This window comes from Petromyzon marinus, unplaced genomic scaffold (genome assembly GCF_048934315.1).
Source record: "Petromyzon marinus isolate PM22_M1 ecotype Great Lakes invasive population unplaced genomic scaffold, UKy_Petmar_22M1.pri1.0 PM_G_Scaffold_3, whole genome shotgun sequence".
Lineage (NCBI taxonomy): Eukaryota > Metazoa > Chordata > Hyperoartia > Petromyzontiformes > Petromyzontidae > Petromyzon > Petromyzon marinus.
In genome coordinates this window covers 1444151-1464965 of record NW_027422872.1, presented here as the reverse complement: position 1 = coordinate 1464965, position 20815 = coordinate 1444151, and positions in this window count along the sequence as shown.

Here is a 20815-nt window from a genome sequence, read left to right as displayed (position 1 = left end):
TTCAGCAACTTAGGCTTATTAAATAGGCTTATTTCAGCAACTTAGACTTATTAAATAGCCTTATTTCAGCAACTTACGCTTATTAAATAGCCTTATTTCAGCAACTTAGGCTTATTAAATAGCCTTATTAAATAGGCTTATTTCAGCAACTTAGACTTATTAAATAGGTTTATTCAGCAACTTAGGCTTATTAAATAGGCTTATTCAGCAACTTAGGCTTATTAAATAGGCTTATTTCAGCAACTTAGGCTTATTAAATAGGCTCATTCAGCAACTTAGGCTTATTGAATAGGCTTATTTCAGCAACTTAGACTTATTAAATAGGCCTATTAAATAGGCTTATTAAATAGGCTTATTTCAACAACTTAGGCTTATTAAATAGGCTTATTTCAGCAACTTAGGCTTATTAAATAGCCTTATTTCAGCAACTTAGACTTATTAATTATGCTTATTTCAGCAACTTAGGCTTATTAAATAGGCTTATTTCAGCAACATAGACTTATTAAATAGGCTTATTTCAGCAACTTAGGATTATTCAATAGGCTCATTCAGAAACTTAGGCTTATTAAATAGGCTTATTTCAGCAACTTAGACTTATTAAATAGGCCTGTTAAATAGGCTTATTAAATAGGTTTATTTCAGCAACTTAGACTTATTAAATAGGCCTATTAAATAGGCTTATTAAATAGACTTATTAAATAGGCACATTAAATACTTATTAAATAGGCTTAATAAATAGGCTTATTAAATAGGCTTATTTCAGCAACTTAGGCTTATTAAATAGGCTTATTAAATGGGCTTATTTCAGCAACTTAGGCTTATTAAATAGGCTTATTTCAGCAACTTAGACTTACTAAATAGCCTTATTTCAGCAACTTACGCTTATTAAATAGGCTTATTTCAGCAACTTAGGCTTATTAAATAGCCTAATTAAGTAGGCTTATTTCAGCAACTTGAGCTTATTAAATAGGCTTATTTCAGCAACTTATGCTGATTAAAAAGGCTTATTTCAGCAACTTAGACTTATTAAATAGCCTTATTTCAGCAACTTAGACTCATTAAATAGGCTTATTTCAGCAACTTATGCTTATTAAAAATACTTATTTCAGCAACTTAGGCTTATTAAATAGGCTTATTTCAGCAACTTAGACTTATTAAATAGCCTTATTTCAGCAACTTAGGCTTATTAAATAGGCTTATTTCAGCAACTTAGGCTTATTAAATAGCCTTATTTCAGCAACTTAGACTTATTAAATAGGCTTATTTCAGCAACTTAGACTTATTAAATAGGCCTGTTAAATAGGCTTATTAAATAGGTTTATTTCAGCAACTTAGACTTATTAAATAGGCCTATTAAATAGGCTTATTAAATAGACTTATTAAATAGGCACATTAAATACTTATTAAATAGGCTTATTAAATAAGCTTATTAAATAGGCTTATTAAATAGACTTATTAAATAGGCTCAATAAATAGGCTTATTAAATAGGCTTACTAAATAGGCTTATTAAATAGACTTATTAAATAGGCTCATTAAATAGGCTCAATAAATAGGCTTATTAAATAGGCTCAATAAATAGGCTTTTTAAATAGGCACAATAAATAGGCATATTAAATAGGCTCATTAAATACTTATTAAATAGACTTATTAAATAGACTTATTAAATAGGCTTATTAAATAGGCTTATTAAATAGGCTTATTAAATAGGCTTATTAAATAGACTTATTAAATAGCCTCATTAAATAGGCTTATTTTAGCAACTTAGGCTTATTAAATAAGTTTATTTCAGCAACTTAGACTTATTAAAAAGCCTTATTAAATAGGCTTATTTCAGCAACTTAGGCTTATTAAATAAGCTTATTTCAGCAACTTATTCTTATTAAATAGCCTTATTAAACAGGTTTATTTCAGCAACTTAGGCTTATTAAGTAGCATTTTTAAATAGGTTTATTTCAGCAACCTAGACTTATTAAATAGGTTTCTTCAGCAACTTAGGCTTATTAAATAGGCTTATTCAGCAACTTAGGCTTATTTTAATAGGCTTATTTCAGCAACTTAGGCTTATTAAATAAGCTTATTTCAGCAACTTATGCTTTTAAATAGCCTTATTAAACAGGTTTATTTCAGCAACTTAGGCTTATTAAATAGCATTTTTAAATAGGTTTATTTCAGCATCTTAGACTTATTAAATATACCTTTTTAAATAGGCTTAGTTCAGAAACTTAGGCTTATTAAATAGGCTTATTTCAGCAACTTAGGCTCATTAAATAGCCTTATTAAATAGGCTTATTTCAGCAACTTAGGCTTATTAAATAGGCTTATTTCAGCAACTTAGGCTTATTAAATAGGCTCATTCAGCAACTTAGGCTTATTAAATAGGCTTATTTCAGCAACTTAGACTTATTAAAGAGGCCTATTAAATAGGCTTATTAAATAGGCTTATTTCAGCAACTTAGACTTATTAAATAGGCCTATTAAATAGGATTATTAAAAAGGCTTATTAAATAGGCTTATTTCAGCAACTTAGGCTTATTAAATAGGCTTATTAAATGGGCTTATTTCAGCAACTTAGGCTTATTAAATAGGCTTATTTCAGCAACTTAGACTTATTAAATAGCGTTATTTCAGCAACTTACGCTTATTAAATAGGCTTATTTCAGCAACTTAGGCTTATTAAATAGCCTAATTAAGTAGGCTTATTTCAGCAACTTGGGCTTATTAAATAGCCTTATTTCAGCAACTTAGACTCATTAAATAGGTTTATTTCAGCAACTTATGCTTATTAAATATACTTATTTCAGCAACTTATGCTTATTAAATAGCCTTATTAAACAGGTTTATTTCAGCAACTTAGGCTTATTAAATAGGCTCATTCAGCAACTTAGGCTTATTAAATAGGCTTATTTCAGCAACTTAGACTGATTAAATAGGCCTATTAAATAGGCTTATTAAATAGGCTTATTTCAACAACTTAGGCTTATTAAATAGGCTTATTTCAGCAACTTAGGCTTATTAAATAGCCTTATTTCAGCAACTTAGACTTATTAAATATGCTTATTTCAGCAACTTAGGCTTATTAAATAGGCTTATTCAGCAACTTAGGCTTATTAAATAGGCTTATTTCAGCAACTTAGGATTATTAAATAGGCTCATTCAGAAACTTAGGCTTATTAAATAGGCTTATTTCAGCAACTTAGACTTATTAAATAGGCCTGTTAAATAGGCGTATTAAATAGGTTCATTTCAGCAACTTAGACTTATTAAATAGGCCTATTAAATAGGCTTATTAAATAGACTTATTAAATAGGCACATTAAATACTTATTAAATAGGCTTAATAAATAGGCTTATTAAATAGGCTTATTTCAGCAACTTAGGCTTATTAAATAGGCTTATTAAATGGGCTTATTTCAGCAACTTAGGCTTATTAAATAGGCTTATTTCAGCAACTTAGACTTACTAAATAGCCTTATTTCAGCAACTTACGCTTATTAAATAGGCTTATTTCAGCAACTTAGGCTTATTAAATAGCCTAATTAAGTAGGCTTATTTCAGCAACTTGAGCTTATTAAATAGGCTTATTTCAGCAACTTATGCTGATTAAAAAGGCTTATTTCAGCAACTTAGACTTATTAAATAGCCTTATTTCAGCAACTTAGACTCATTAAATAGGCTTATTTCAGCAACTTATGCTTATTAAAAATACTTATTTCAGCAACTTAGGCTTATTAAATAGGCTTATTTCAGCAACTTAGACTTATTTAATAGCCTTATTTCAGCAACTTAGGCTTATTAAATAGGCTTATTTCAGCAACTTAGGCTTATTAAATAGCCTTATTTCAGCAACTTAGACTTATTAAATAGGCTTATTCAGCAACTTAGACTTATTAAATAGGCCTGCTAAATAGGCTTATTAAATAGGTTTATTTCAGCAACTTAGACTTATTAAATAGGCCTATTAAATAGACTTATTAAATAGGCACATTAAATACTTATTAAATAGGCTTATTAAATAAGCTTATTAAATAGGCATATTAAATAGACTTATTAAATAGGCTCAATAAATAGGCTTATTAAATAGGCTTACTAAATAGGCTCATTAAATAGACTTATTAAATAGGCTTATTAAATAGGCTCAATAAATAGGCTTATTAAATAGGCTCAATAAATAGGCTTTTTAAATAGGCTCAATAAATAGGCATATTAAATAGGCTCATTAAATACTTATTAAATAGACTTATTAAATAGACTTATTAAATAGGCTTATTAAATAGGCTTATTAAATAGGCTTATTAAATAGGCTTATTAAATAGACTTATTAAATAGCCTCATTAAATAGGCTTATTTTAGCAACTTAGGCTTATTAAATAAGTTTATTTCAACAACTTAGACTTATTAAAAAGCCTTATTAAATAGGCTTATTTCAGCAACTTAGGCTTATTAAATAAGCTTATTTCAGCAACTTATTCTTATTAAATAGCCTTATTAAACAGGTTTATTTCAGAAACTTAGGCTTATTAAGTAGCATTTTTTAATAGGTTTATTTCAGCAACCTAGACTTATTAAATAGGTTTATTCAGCAACTTAGGCTTATTAAATAGGCTTATTCAGCAACTTAGGCTTATTTTAATAGGCTTATTTCAGCAACTTAGGCTTATTAAATAAGCTTATTTCAGCAACTTATGCTTTTAAATAGCCTTATTAAACAGGTTTATTTCAGCAACTTAGGCTTATTAAATAGCATTTTTAAATAGGTATATTTCAGCATCTTAGACTTATTAAATATACCTTTTTAAATAGGCTTAGTTCAGAAACTTAGGCTTATTAAATAGGCTTATTTCAGCAACTTAGGCTCATTAAATAGCCTTATTAAATAGGCTTATTTCAGCAACTTAGGCTTATTAAATAGGCTTATTTCAGCAACTTAGGCTTATTAAATAGGCTCATTCAGCAACTTAGGCTTATTAAATAGGCTTATTTCAGCAACTTAGACTTATTAAAGAGGCCTATTAAATAGGCTTATTAAATAGGCTTATTTCAGCAACTTAGGCTTATTAAATAGGCTTATTAAATGGGCTTATTTCAGCAACTTAGGCTTATTAAATAGGCTTATTTCAGCAACTTAGACTTATTAAATAGCCTTATTTCAGCAACTTACGCTTATTAAATAGGCTTATTTCAGCAACTTAGGCTTATTAAATAGCCTAATTAAGTAGGCTTATTTCAGCAACTTGGGCTTATTAAATAGGCTTATTTCAGCAACTTACGCTGATTAAAAAGGCTTATTTCAGCAATTTAGACTTATTAAATAGCCTTATTTCAGCAACTTAGACTCATTAAATAGGTTTATTTCAGCAACTTATGCTTATTAAATATACTTATTTCAGCAACTTATGCTTATTAAATAGCCTTATTAAACAGGTTTATTTCAGCAACTTAGGCTTATTAAATAGCATTTTTAAATAGGTTTATTTCAGCAACTTAGACTTATTAAATATACCTTTTTAAATAGGCTTAGTTCAGAAACTTAGGCTTATTAAATAGGCTTATTTCAGCAACTTAGGCTCATTAAATAGCCTTATTAAATATGCTTATTTCAGCAACTTAGGCTTATTAAATAGGCTTATTTCAGCAACTTAAACTTATTAAATAGCCTTATTTCAGCAACTTAGGCTTATTAAATAGCCTTATTTCAGCAATTTAGACTTATTAAATAGGCTTATTCAGCAACTTAGGCTTATTAAATAGCTTTATTAAATAGGCTTATTTCAGCAACTTAGACTTATTAAATAGGTTTATTCAGCAACTTAGGCTTATTAAATAGGCTTATTCAGCAACTTAGGCTTATTAAATAGGCTTATTTCAGCAACTTAGGCTTATTAAATAGGCTCATTCAGCAACTTAGGCTTATAAATAGGCTTATTTCAGCAACTTAGACTTATTAAATAGGCCTATTAAATAGGCTTATTAAATAGGCTTATTTCAGCAACTTAGACTTATTAAATAGGCCTATCAAATAGGCTTATTAAATAGGCTTATTAAATAGGCTTATTTCAGCAACTTAGACTTATTAAATAGCCTTATTTCAGCAACTTACGCTTATTAAATAGGCTTATTTCAGCAACTTAGGCTTATTAAATAGGCTTATTTCAGCAACTTAGACTTATTAAATAGCCTTATTTCAGCAACTTACGCTTATTAAATAGGCTTATTTCAGCAACTTAGGCTTATTAAATAGCCTAATTAAGTAGGCTTATTTCAGCAACTTGGGCTTATTAAATAGGCTTATTTCAGCAACGTACGCTGATTGAAAAGGCTTATTTCAGCAACTTAGACTTATTAAATAGCCTTATTTCAGCAACTTAGACTCATTAAATAGGTTTATTTCAGCAACTTAGGCTTATTAAATAAGCTTATTTCAGCAACTTATTCTTATTAAATAGCCTTATTAAACAGGTTTATTTCAGCAACTTAGGCTTATTAAGTAGCATTTTTAAATAGGTTTATTTCAGCAACCTAGACTTATTAAATAGGTTTATTCAGCAACTTAGGCTTATTAAATAGGCTTATTCAGCAACTTAGGCTTATTTTAATAGGCTTATTTCAGCAACTTAGGCTTATTAAATAAGCTTATTTCAGCAACTTATGCTTTTAAATAGCCTTATTAAACAGGTTTATTTCAGCAACTTAGGCTTATTAAATAGCATTTTTAAATAGGTTTATTTCAGCATCTTAGACTTATTAAATATACCTTTTTAAATAGGCTTAGTTCAGAAACTTAGGCTTATTAAATAGGCTTATTTCAGCAACTTAGGCTCATTAAATAGCCTTATTAAATAGGCTTATTTCAGCAACTTAGGCTTATTAAATAGGCTTATTTCAGCAACTTAGGCTTATTAAATAGGCTCATTCAGCAACTTAGGCTTATTAAATAGGCTTATTTCAGCAACTTAGACTTATTAAAGAGGCCTATTAAATAGGCTTATTAAATAGGCTTATTTCAGCAACTTAGACTTATTAAATAGGCCTATTAAATAGGATTATTAAAAAGGCTTATTAAATAGGCTTATTTCAGCAACTTAGGCTTATTAAATAGGCTTATTAAATGGGCTTATTTCAGCAACTTAGGCTTATTAAATAGGCTTATTTCAGCAACTTAGACTTATTAAATAGCCTTATTTCAGCAACTTACGCTTATTAAATAGGCTTATTTCAGCAACTTAGGCTTATTAAATAGCCTAATTAAGTAGGCTTATTTCAGCAACTTGGGCTTATTAAATAGGCTTATTTCAGCAACTTACGCTGATTAAAAAGGCTTATTTCAGCAACTTAGACTTATTAAATAGCCTTATTTCAGCAACTTAGACTCATTAAATAGGTTTATTTCAGCAACTTAGGCTTATTAAATAGCATTTTTAAATAGGTTTATTTCAGCAACTTAGACTTATTAAATATACCTTTTTAAATAGGCTTAGTTCAGAAACTTAGGCTTATTAAATAGGCTTATTTCAGCAACTTAGGCTCATTAAATAGCCTTATTAAATATGCTTATTTCAGCAACTTAGGCTTATTAAATAGGCTTATTTCAGCAACTTAAACTTATTAAATAGCCTTATTTCAGCAACTTAGGCTTATTAAATAGCCTTATTTCAGCAATTTAGACTTATTAAATAGGCTTATTCAGCAACTTAGGCTTATTAAATAGCTTTATTAAATAGGCTTATTTCAGCAACTTAGACTTATTAAATAGGTTTATTCAGCAACTTAGGCTTATTAAATAGGCTTATTCAGCAACTTAGGCTTATTAAATAGGCTTATTTCAGCAACTTAGGCTTATTAAATAGGCTCATTCAGCAACTTAGGCTTATAAATAGGCTTATTTCAGCAACTTATGCTTTTAAATAGCCTTATTAAACAGGTTTATTTCAGCAACTTAGGCTTATTAAATAGCATTTTTAAATAGGTTTATTTCAGCATCTTAGACTTATTAAATATACCTTTTTAAATAGGCTTAGTTCAGAAACTTAGGCTTATTAAATAGGCTTATTTCAGCAGCTTAGGCTCATTAAATAGCCTTATTAAATAGGCTTATTTCAGCAACTTAGGCTTATTAAATAGGCTTATTTCAGCAACTTAGGCTTATTAAATAGGCTCATTCAGCAACTTAGGCTTATTAAATAGGCTTATTTCAGCAACTTAGACTTATTAAAGAGGCCTATTAAATAGGCTTATTAAATAGGCTTATTTCAGCAACTTAGACTTATTAAATAGGCCTATTAAATAGGATTATTAAAAAGGCTTATTAAATAGGCTTATTTCAGCAACTTAGGCTTATTAAATAGGCTTATTAAATGGGCTTATTTCAGCAACTTAGGCTTATTAAATAGGCTTATTTCAGCAACTTAGACTTATTAAATAGCCTTATTTCAGCAACTTACGCTTATTAAATAGGCTTATTTCAGCAACTTAGGCTTATTAAATAGCCTAATTAAGTAGGCTTATTTCAGCAACTTGGGCTTATTAAATAGGCTTATTTCAGCAACTTACGCTGATTAAAAAGGCTTATTTTAGCAACTTAGACTTATTAAATAGCCTTATTTCAGCAACTTAGACTCATTAAATAGGTTTATTTCAGGAACTTATGCTTATTAAATATACTTATTTCAGCAACTTATGCTTATTAAATAGCCTTATTAAACAGGTTTATTTCAGCAACTTAGGCTTATTAAATAGCATTTTTAAATAGGTTTATTTCAGCAACTTAGACTTATTAAATATACCTTTTTAAATAGGCTTAGTTCAGAAACTTAGGCTTATTAAATAGGCTTATTTCAGCAACTTAGGCTCATTAAATAGCCATATTAAATATGCTTATTTCAGCAACTTAGGCTTATTAAATAGGCTTATTTCAGCAACTTAAACTTATTAAATAGCCTTATTTCAGCAACTTAGGCTTATTAAATAGCCTTATTTCAGCAATTTAGACTTATTAAATAGGCTTATTCAGCAACTTAGGCTTATTAAATAGCTTTATTAAATAGGCTTATTTCAGCAACTTAGACTTATTAAATAGGTTTATTCAGCAACTTAGGCTTATTAAATAGGCTTATTCAGCAACTTAGGCTTATTAAATAGGCTTATTTCAGCAACTTAGGCTTATTAAATAGGCTCATTCAGCAACTTAGGCTTATAAATAGGCTTATTTCAGCAACTTAGACTTATTAAATAGGCCTATTAAATAGGCTTATTAAATAGGCTTATTTCAGCAACTTAGACTTATTAAATAGGCCTATTAAATAGGCTTATTAAATAGGCTTATTAAATAGGCTTATTTCAGCAACTTAGACTTATTAAATAGCCTTATTTCAGCAACTTACGCTTATTAAATAGGCTTATTTCAGCAACTTAGGCTTATTAAATAGGCTTATTTCAGCAACTTAGACTTATTAAATAGCCTTATTTCAGCAACTTACGCTTATTAAATAGGCTTATTTCAGCAACTTAGGCTTATTAAATAGCCTAATTAAGTAGGCTTATTTCAGCAACTTGGGCTTATTAAATAGGCTTATTTCAGCAACTTACGCTGATTAAAAAGGCTTATTTCAGCAACTTAGACTTATTAAATAGCCTTATTTCAGCAACTTAGACTCATTAAATAGGTTTATTTCAGCAACTTATGCTTATTAAATATACTTATTTCAGCAACTTATGCTTATTAAATAGCCTTATTAAATAGGCTTATTTCAGCAACTTAGGCTTATTAAATAAGCTTATTTCAGCAACTTATGCTTATTAAATAGCCTTATTAAACAGGTTTATTTCAGCAACTTAGGCTTATTAAATAGCATTTTTAAATAGTTTTATTTCAGCAACTTAGACTTATTAAATATACCTTTTTAAATAGGCTTAGTTCAGAAACTTAGGCTTATTAAATAGGCTTATTTCAGCAACTTAGGCTCATTAAATAGCCTTATTAAATATGCTTATTTCAGCAACTTAGGCTTATTAAATAGGCTTATTTCAGCAACTTAAACTTATTAAATAGCCTTATTTCAGCAACTTAGGCTTATTAAATAGCCTTATTTCAGCAATTTAGACTTATTAAATAGGCTTATTCAGAAACTTAGGCTTATTAAATAGCTTTATTAAATAGGCTTATTTCAGCAACTTAGACTTATTAAATAGGTTTATTCAGCAACTTAGGCTTATTAAATAGGCTTATTCAGCAACTTAGGCTTATTAAATAGGCTTATTTCAGCAACTTAGGCTTATTAAATAGGCTCATTCAGCAACTTAGGCTTATAAATAGGCTTATTTCAGCAACTTAGACTTATTAAATAGGCCTATTAAATAAGCTTATTAAATAGGCTTATTTCAGCAACTTAGACTTATTAAATAGGCCTATTAAATTGGCTTATTAAATAGTCTTATTAAATAGGCTTATTTCAGCAACTTAGACTTATTAAATAGCCTTATTTCAGCAACTTACGCTTATTAAATAGGCTTATTTCAGCAACTTAGGCTTATTAAATAGCCTAATTAAGTAGGCTTATTTCAGCAACTTGGGATTATTAAATAGACTTATTTCAGCAACTTAGACTTATTAAATAGGTTTATTCAGCAACTTAGGCTTATTAAATAGGCTTATTCAGCAACTTAGGCTTATTAAATAGGCTTATTTCAGCAACTTATGCTTATTAAATAGGCTCATTCAGCAACTTAGGCTTATAAATAGGCTTATTTCAGCAACTTAGACTTATTAAATAGGCCTATTAAATAGGCTTATTAAATAGGCTTATTTCAGCAACTTAGACTTATTAAATAGGCCTATTAAATAGGCTTATTAAATAGGCTTATTAAATAGGCTTATTTCAGCAACTTAGACTTATTAAATAGCCTTATTTCAGCAACTTACGCTTATTAAATAGGCTTATTTCAGCAACTTAGGCTTATTAAATAGGCTTATTTCAGCAACTTAGACTTATTAAATAGCCTTATTTCAGCAACTTACGCTTATTAAATAGGCTTATTTCAGCAACTTAGGCTTATTAAATAGCCTAATTAAGTAGGCTTATTTCAGCAACTTGGGCTTATTAAATAGGCTTATTTCAGCAACTTACGCTGATTAAAAAGGCTTATTTCAGCAACTTAGACTTATTAAATAGCCTTATTTCAGCAACTTAGACTCATTAAATAGGTTTATTTCAGCAACTTATGCTTATTAAATATACTTATTTCAGCAACTTATGCTTATTAAATAGCCTTATTAAATAGGCTTATTTCAGCAACTTAGGCTTATTAAATAAGCTTATTTCAGCAACTTATGCTTATTAAATAGCCTTATTAAACAGGTTTATTTCAGCAACTTAGGCTTATTAAATAGCATTTTTAAATAGTTTTATTTCAGCAACTTAGACTTATTAAATATACCTTTTTAAATAGGCTTAGTTCAGAAACTTAGGCTTATTAAATAGGCTTATTTCAGCAACTTAGGCTCATTAAATAGCCTTATTAAATATGCTTATTTCAGCAACTTAGGCTTATTAAATAGGCTTATTTCAGCAACTTAAACTTATTAAATAGCCTTATTTCAGCAACTTAGGCTTATTAAATAGCCTTATTTCAGCAATTTAGACTTATTAAATAGGCTTATTCAGAAACTTAGGCTTATTAAATAGCTTTATTAAATAGGCTTATTTCAGCAACTTAGACTTATTAAATAGGTTTATTCAGCAACTTAGGCTTATTAAATAGGCTTATTCAGCAACTTCGGCTTATTAAATAGGCTTATTTCAGCAACTTAGGCTTATTAAATAGGCTCATTCAGCAACTTAGGCTTATAAATAGGCTTATTTCAGCAACTTAGACTTATTAAATAGGCCTATTAAATAAGCTTATTAAATAGGCTTATTTCAGCAACTTAGACTTATTAAATAGGCCTATTAAATAGGCTTATTAAATAGTCTTATTAAATAGGCTTATTTCAGCAACTTAGACTTATTAAATAGCCTTATTTCAGCAACTTACGCTTATTAAATAGGCTTATTTCAGCAACTTAGGCTTATTAAATAGCCTAATTAAGTAGGCTTATTTCAGCAACTTGGGATTATTAAATAGACTTATTTCAGCAACTTAGACTTATTAAATAGGTTTATTCAGCAACTTAGGCTTATTAAATAGGCTTATTCAGCAACTTAGGCTTATTAAATAGGCTTATTTCAGCAACTTATGCTTATTAAATAGGCTCATTCAGCAACTTAGGCTTATAAATAGGCTTATTTCAGCAACTTAGACTTATTAAATAGGCCTATTAAATAGGCTTATTAAATAGGCTTATTTCAGCAACTTAGACTTATTAAATAGGCCTATTAAATAGGCTTATTAAATAGGCTTATTAAATAGGCTTATTTCAGCAACTTAGGCTTATTAAATAGGCTTATTAAATGGGCTTATTTCAGCAACTTAGGCTTATTAAATAGGCTTATTTCAGCAACTTAGACTTATTAAATAGCCTTATTTCAGCAACTTACGCTTATTAAATAGGCTTATTTCAGCAACTTAGGCTTATTAAATAGCCTAATTAAGTAGGCTTATTTCAGCAACTTGGGATTATTAAATAGACTTATTTCAGCAACTTACGCTGATTAAAAAGGCTTATTTCAGCAACTTAGACGTATTAAATAGCCTTATTTCAGCAACTTAGACTCATTAAATAGGTTTATTTCAGCAACTTATGCTTATTAAATATACTTATTTCAGCAACTTAGGCTTATTAAATAGGCTTATTTCAGCAACTTAGACTTATTAAATAGCTTTATTTCAGCAACTTAGGCTTATTAAATAGGCTTATTTCAGCAACTTAGGCTTATTAAATAGTCTTATTTCAGCAACTTAAACTTATTAAATAGGCTTATTTCAGCAACTTAGGCTTATTAAATAGGCTTATTCAGCAACTTAGGCTTATTAAATAAGCTTATTTCAGCAACTTATGCTTATTAAATAGCCTTATTAAACAGGTTTATTTCAGCAACTTAGGCTTATTAAATAGCATTTTTAAATAGTTTTATTTCAGCAACTTAGACTTATTAAATATACCTTTTTAAATAGGCTTAGTTCAGAAACTTAGGCTTATTAAATAGGCTTATTTCAGCAACTTAGGCTCATTAAATAGCCTTATTAAATATGCTTATTTCAGCAACTTAGGCTTATTAAATAGGCTTATTTCAGCAACTTAAACTTATTAAATAGCCTTATTTCAGCAACTTAGGCTTATTAAATAGCCTTATTTCAGCAATTTAGACTTATTAAATAGGCTTATTCAGAAACTTAGGCTTATTAAATAGCTTTATTAAATAGGCTTATTTCAGCAACTTAGACTTATTAAATAGGTTTATTCAGCAACTTAGGCTTATTAAATAGGCTTATTCAGCAACTTCGGCTTATTAAATAGGCTTATTTCAGCAACTTAGGCTTATTAAATAGGCTCATTCAGCAACTTAGGCTTATAAATAGGCTTATTTCAGCAACTTAGACTTATTAAATAGGCCTATTAAATAAGCTTATTAAATAGGCTTATTTCAGCAACTTAGACTTATTAAATAGGCCTATTAAATAGGCTTATTAAATAGTCTTATTAAATAGGCTTATTTCAGCAACTTAGACTTATTAAATAGCCTTATTTCAGCAACTTACGCTTATTAAATAGGCTTATTTCAGCAACTTAGGCTTATTAAATAGCCTAATTAAGTAGGCTTATTTCAGCAACTTGGGATTATTAAATAGACTTATTTCAGCAACTTAGACTTATTAAATAGGTTTATTCAGCAACTTAGGCTTATTAAATAGGCTTATTCAGCAACTTAGGCTTATTAAATAGGCTTATTTCAGCAACTTATGCTTATTAAATAGGCTCATTCAGCAACTTAGGCTTATAAATAGGCTTATTTCAGCAACTTAGACTTATTAAATAGGCCTATTAAATAGGCTTATTAAATAGGCTTATTTCAGCAACTTAGACTTATTAAATAGGCCTATTAAATAGGCTTATTAAATAGGCTTATTAAATAGGCTTATTTCAGCAACTTAGGCTTATTAAATAGGCTTATTAAATGGGCTTATTTCAGCAACTTAGGCTTATTAAATAGGCTTATTTCAGCAACTTAGACTTATTAAATAGCCTTATTTCAGCAACTTACGCTTATTAAATAGGCTTATTTCAGCAACTTAGGCTTATTAAATAGCCTAATTAAGTAGGCTTATTTCAGCAACTTGGGATTATTAAATAGACTTATTTCAGCAACTTACGCTGATTAAAAAGGCTTATTTCAGCAACTTAGACGTATTAAATAGCCTTATTTCAGCAACTTAGACTCATTAAATAGGTTTATTTCAGCAACTTATGCTTATTAAATATACTTATTTCAGCAACTTAGGCTTATTAAATAGGCTTATTTCAGCAACTTAGACTTATTAAATAGCTTTATTTCAGCAACTTAGGCTTATTAAATAGGCTTATTTCAGCAACTTAGGCTTATTAAATAGTCTTATTTCAGCAACTTAAACTTATTAAATAGGCTTATTTCAGCAACTTAGGCTTATTAAATAGGCTTATTCAGCAACTTAGGCTTATTAAATAGGCTTATTTCAGCAACTTAGGCTTATTAAATAGGCTCATTCAGAAACTTAGGCTTATTAAATAGGCTTATTTCAGCAACTTAGACTTATTAAATAGGCCTATTAAATAGGCTTATTAAATAGGCTTATTTCAGCAACTTAGACTTATTAAATAGGCCTATTAAATAGACTTATTAAATAGACTTATTAAATAGGCTCATTAAATACTTATTAATTAGTCTTATTAAATATGCTTATTAAATAGACTTATTAAATAGGCTCAATAAATAGGCTTATTAAATAGTCTTATTAAATAGGCTCAATAAATAGGCTTATTAAATAGGCTTATTAAATAGGCTTATTAAATAGACTTATTAAATAGTCTTATTAAATAGGCTCAATAAATAGGCTTATTAAATAGGCTCAATAAATAGGCTTATTAAATAGGCTCAATAAATAGGCTTATTAAATAGGCTCAATAAATAGGCTTATTAAATAGGCTCATTATATACTTATTAAATAGGCTTATTAAATAGACTCATTAAATAGGCTTATTAAAAAGGCTTATTAAATAGACTTATTAAATAGGCTTATTAAATAGACTTATTAAATAGGCTTATTAAAAAGGCTTATTAAATAGACTTATTAAATAGGCTCATTAAATACTTATTAAATATGTTTATTAAATAGGCGTATTAAATAGGCTTATTAAATAGGCTTATAAAATAGGCTTATTAAATAGGCTTATTAAATAGACTTATTAAATAGCCTCATTGAATAGGCTTATTTTAGCAACTTAGGCTTATTAAATAGGTTTATTTCAGCAACTTAGACTTATTAAATAGGCTTATTTCAGCAACTTAGGCTTATTAAATAAGCTTATTTCAGCAACTTATGCTTATTAAATAGCCTTATTAAACAGGTTTATTTCAGCAACTTAGGCTTATTAAATAGCATTTTTAAATAGGTTTATTTCAGCAACTTAGACTTATTAAATATACCTTTTTAAATAGGCTTAGTTCAGAAACTTAGGCTTATTAAATAGGCTTATTTCAGCAACTTAGGCTCATTAAATAGCCTTATTAAATATGCTTATTTCAGCAACTTAAACTTATTAAATAGCCTTATTTCAGCAACTTAGGCTTATTAAATAGCATTTTTAAATAGGTTTATTTCAGCAACTTAGACTTATTAAATATACCTTTTTAAATAGGCTTAGTTCAGAAGCTTAGGCTTATTAAATAGGCTTATTTCAGCAACTTAGGCTCATTAAATAGCCTTATTAAATATGCTTATTTCAGCAACTTAGGCTTATTAAATAGGCTTATTTCAGCAACTTAAACTTATTAAATAGCCTTATTTCAGCAACTTAGGCTTATTAAATAGCCTTATTTCAGCAATTTAGACTTATTAAATAGGCTTATTCAGCAACTTAGGCTTATTAAATAGCTTTATTAAATAGGCTTATTTCAGCAACTTAGACTTATTAAATAGGTTTATTCAGCAACTTAGGCTTATTAAATAGGCTTATTCAGCAACTTAGGCTTATTAAATAGGCTCATTCAGAAACTTAGGCTTATTAAATAGGCTTATTTCAGCAACTTAGGCTTATTAAATAAGCTCATTCAGCAACTTAGGCTTATAAATAGGTTTATTTCAGCAACTTAGACTTATTAAATAGGCCTATTAAATAGGCTTATTAAATAGGCTTATTTCAGCAACTTAGACTTATTAAATAGGCCTATTAAATAGGCTTATTAAATAGGCTTATTAAATAGGCTTATTTCAGCAACTTAGGCTTATTAAATAGGCTTATTAAATGGGCTTATTTCAGCAACTTAGGCTTATTAAATAGGCTTATTTCAGCAACTTAGACTTATTAAATAGCCTTATTTCAGCAACTTACGCTTATTAAATAGCCTTATTTCAGCAACTTAGGCTTATTAAATAGCCTTATTAAATAGGCTTATTTCAGCAACTTAGACTTATTAAATAGGTTTATTCAGCAACTTAGGCTTATTAAATAGGCTTATTCAGCAACTTAGGCTTATTAAATAGGCTTATTTCAGCAACTTAGGCTTATTAAATAGGCTCATTCAGCAACTTAGGCTTATTAAATAGGCTTATTTCAGCAACTTAGACTTATTAAATAGGCCTATTAAATAGGCTTATTAAATAGGCTTATTTCAACAACTTAGGCTTATTAAATAGGCTTATTTCAGCAACTTAGGCTTATTAAATAGCCTTATTTCAGCAACTTAGACTTATTAAATATGCTTATTTCAGCAACTTAGGCTTAGTAAATAGGCTTATTCAGCAACTTAGGCTTATTAAATAGGCTTATTTCTGCAACTTAGACTTATTAAATAGGCCTGTTAAATAGGCTTATTAAATAGGTTTATTTCAGCAACTTAGACTTATTAAATAGGCCTATTAAATAGGCTTATTAAATAGACTTATTAAATAGGCACATTAAATACTTATTAAATAGGCTTAATAAATAGGCTTATTAAATAGGCTTATTTCAGCAACTTAGGCTTATTAAATAGGCTTATTAAATGGGCTTATTTCAGCAACTTAGGCTTATTAAATAGGCTTATTTCAGCAACTTAGACTTATTAAAAAGCCTTATTTCAGCAACTTACGGTTATTAAATAGGCTTATTTCAGCAACTTAGGCTTATTAAATAGCCTAATTAAGTAGGCTTATTTCAGCAACTTGGGATTATTAAATAGACTTATTTCAGCAACTTATGCTGATTAAAAAGGCTTATTTCAGCAACTTAGACTTATTAAATAGCCTTATTTCAGCAACTTAGACTCATTAAATAGGTTTATTTCAGCAACTTATGCTTATTAAAAATACTTATTTCAGCAACTTAGGCTTATCAAATAGGCTTATTTCAGCAACTTAGACTTATTAAATAGCCTTATTTCAGCAACTTAGGCTTATTAAATAGGCTTATTTCAGCAACTTAGGCTTATTAAATAGCCTTATTTCAGCAACTTAGACTTATTAAATAGGCTTATTTCAGCAACTTAGGCTTATTAAATAGGCTTATTCAGCAGCTTAGGCTTATTACATAGGCTTATTTCAGCATCTTAGACTTATTAAATAGGCCTGTTAAATAGGCTTATTAAATAGGTTTATTTCAGCAACTTAGACTTATTAAATAGGCCTATTACATAGGCTTATTAAATAGACTTATTAAATAGGCACATTAAATACTTATTAAATAGGCTTATTAAATAGGCTTATTAAATAGGCTTATTAAATAGGCTTATTAAATAGACTTATTAAATAGGCTTATTAAATAGACTCAATAAATAGGCTTATTAAATAGGCTCAATAAATAGGCTTTTTAAATAGGCTCAATAAATAGGCATATTAAATAGGCTCATTAAATACTTATTAAATAGACTTATTAAATAGACTTATTAAATAGGCTTATTAAATAGGCTTATTAAATAGGCTTATTAAATAGGCTTATTAAATAGACTTATTAAATAGCCTCATTAAATAGGCTTATTTTAGCAACTTAGGCTTATTAAATAGGTTTATTCAGCAACTTAGGCTTATTAAATAGGCTTATTCAGCAACTTAGGCTTATTAAATAGGCTTATTTCAGCAACTTAGGCTTATTAAATAGGCTCATTCAGCAACTTAGGCTTATTAAATAGGCTTATTTCAGCAACTTAGACTTATTAAATAGGCCTATTAAATAGGCTTATTAAATAGGCTTATTTCAGCAACTTAGGCTTATTAAATAGGCCTATTAAATAGGCTTATTAAATAGGCTTATTAAATAGGCTTATTTCAGCAACTTAGGCTTATTAAATAGGCTTATTAAATGGGCTTATTTCAGCAACTTAGGCTTATTAAATAGGCTTATTTCAGCAACTTAGACTTATTAAATAGCCTTATTTCAGCAACTTACGCTTATTAAATAGGCTTATTTCAGCAACTTAGGCTTATTAAATAGCCTAATTAAGTAGGCTTATTTCAGCAACTTGGGATTATTAAATAGACTTATTTCAGCAACTTACGCTGATTAAAAAGGCTTATTTCAGCAACTTAGACGTATTAAATAGCCTTATTTCAGCAACTTAGACTCATTAAATAGGTTTATTTCAGCAACTTATGCTTATTAAATATACTTATTTCAGCAACTTAGGCTTATTAAATAGGCTTATTTCAGCAACTTAGACTTATTAAATAGCTTTATTTCAGCAACTTAGGCTTATTAAATAGGCTTATTTCAGCAACTTAGGCTTATTAAATAGTCTTATTTCAGCAACTTAAACTTATTAAATAGGCTTATTTCAGCAACTTAGGCTTATTAAATAGGCTTATTCAGCAACTTAGGCTTATTAAATAGGCTTATTTCAGCAACTTAGGCTTATTAAATAGGCTCATTCAGAAACTTAGGCTTATTAAATAGGCTTATTTCAGCAACTTAGACTTATTAAATAGGCCTATTAAATAGGCTTATTAAATAGGCTTATTTCAGCAACTTAGACTTATTAAATAGGCCTATTAAATAGACTTATTAAATAGACTTATTAAATAGGCTCATTAAATACTTATTAATTAGTCTTATTAAATATGCTTATTAAATAGACTTATTAAATAGGCTCAATAAATAGGCTTATTAAATAGTCTTATTAAATAGGCTCAATAAATAGGCTTATTAAATAGGCTTATTAAATAGGCTTATTAAATAGACTTATTAAATAGTCTTATTAAATAGGCTCAATAAATAGGCTTATTAAATAGGCTCAATAAATAGGCTTATTAAATAGGCTCAATAAATAGGCTTATTAAATAGGCTCAATAAATAGGCTTATTAAATAGGCTCATTATATACTTATTAAATAGGCTTATTAAATAGACTCATTAAATAGGCTTATTAAAAAGGCTTATTAAATAGACTTATTAAATAGGCTTATTAAATAGACTTATTAAATAGGCTTATTAAAAAGGCTTATTAAATAGACTTATTAAATAGGCTCATTAAATACTTATTAAATATGTTTATTAAATAGGCGTATTAAATAGGCTTATTAAATAGGCTTATAAAATAGGCTTATTAAATAGGCTTATTAAATAGACTTATTAAATAGCCTCATTGAATAGGCTTATTTTAGCAACTTAGGCTTATTAAATAGGTTTATTTCAGCAACTTAGACTTATTAAATAGGCTTATTTCAGCAACTTAGGCTTATTAAATAAGCTTATTTCAGCAACTTATGCTTATTAAATAGCCTTATTAAACAGGTTTATTTCAGCAACTTAGGCTTATTAAATAGCATTTTTAAATAGGTTTATTTCAGCAACTTAGACTTATTAAATATACCTTTTTAAATAGGCTTAGTTCAGAAACTTAGGCTTATTAAATAGGCTTATTTCAGCAACTTAGGCTCATTAAATAGCCTTATTAAATATGCTTATTTCAGCAACTTAAACTTATTAAATAGCCTTATTTCAGCAACTTAGGCTTATTAAATAGCATTTTTAAATAGGTTTATTTCAGCAACTTAGACTTATTAAATATACCTTTTTAAATAGGCTTAGTTCAGAAGCTTAGGCTTATTAAATAGGCTTATTTCAGCAACTTAGGCTCATTAAATAGCCTTATTAAATATGCTTATTTCAGCAACTTAGGCTTATTAAATAGGCTTATTTCAGCAACTTAAACTTATTAAATAGCCTTATTTCAGCAACTTAGGCTTATTAAATAGCCTTATTTCAGCAATTTAGACTTATTAAATAGGCTTATTCAGCAACTTAGGCTTATTAAATAGCTTTATTAAATAGGCTTATTTCAGCAACTTAGACTTATTAAATAGGTTTATTCAGCAACTTAGGCTTATTAAATAGGCTTATTCAGCAACTTAGGCTTATTAAATAGGCTCATTCAGAAACTTAGGCTTATTAAATAGGCTTATTTCAGCAACTTAGGCTTATTAAATAAGCTCATTCAGCAACTTAGGCTTATAAATAGGTTTATTTCAGCAACTTAGACTTATTAAATAGGCCTATTAAATAGGCTTATTAAATAGGCTTATTTCAGCAACTTAGACTTATTAAATAGGCCTATTAAATAGGCTTATTAAATAGGCTTATTAAATAGGCTTATTTCAGCAACTTAGGCTTATTAAATAGGCTTATTAAATGGGCTTATTTCAGCAACTTAGGCTTA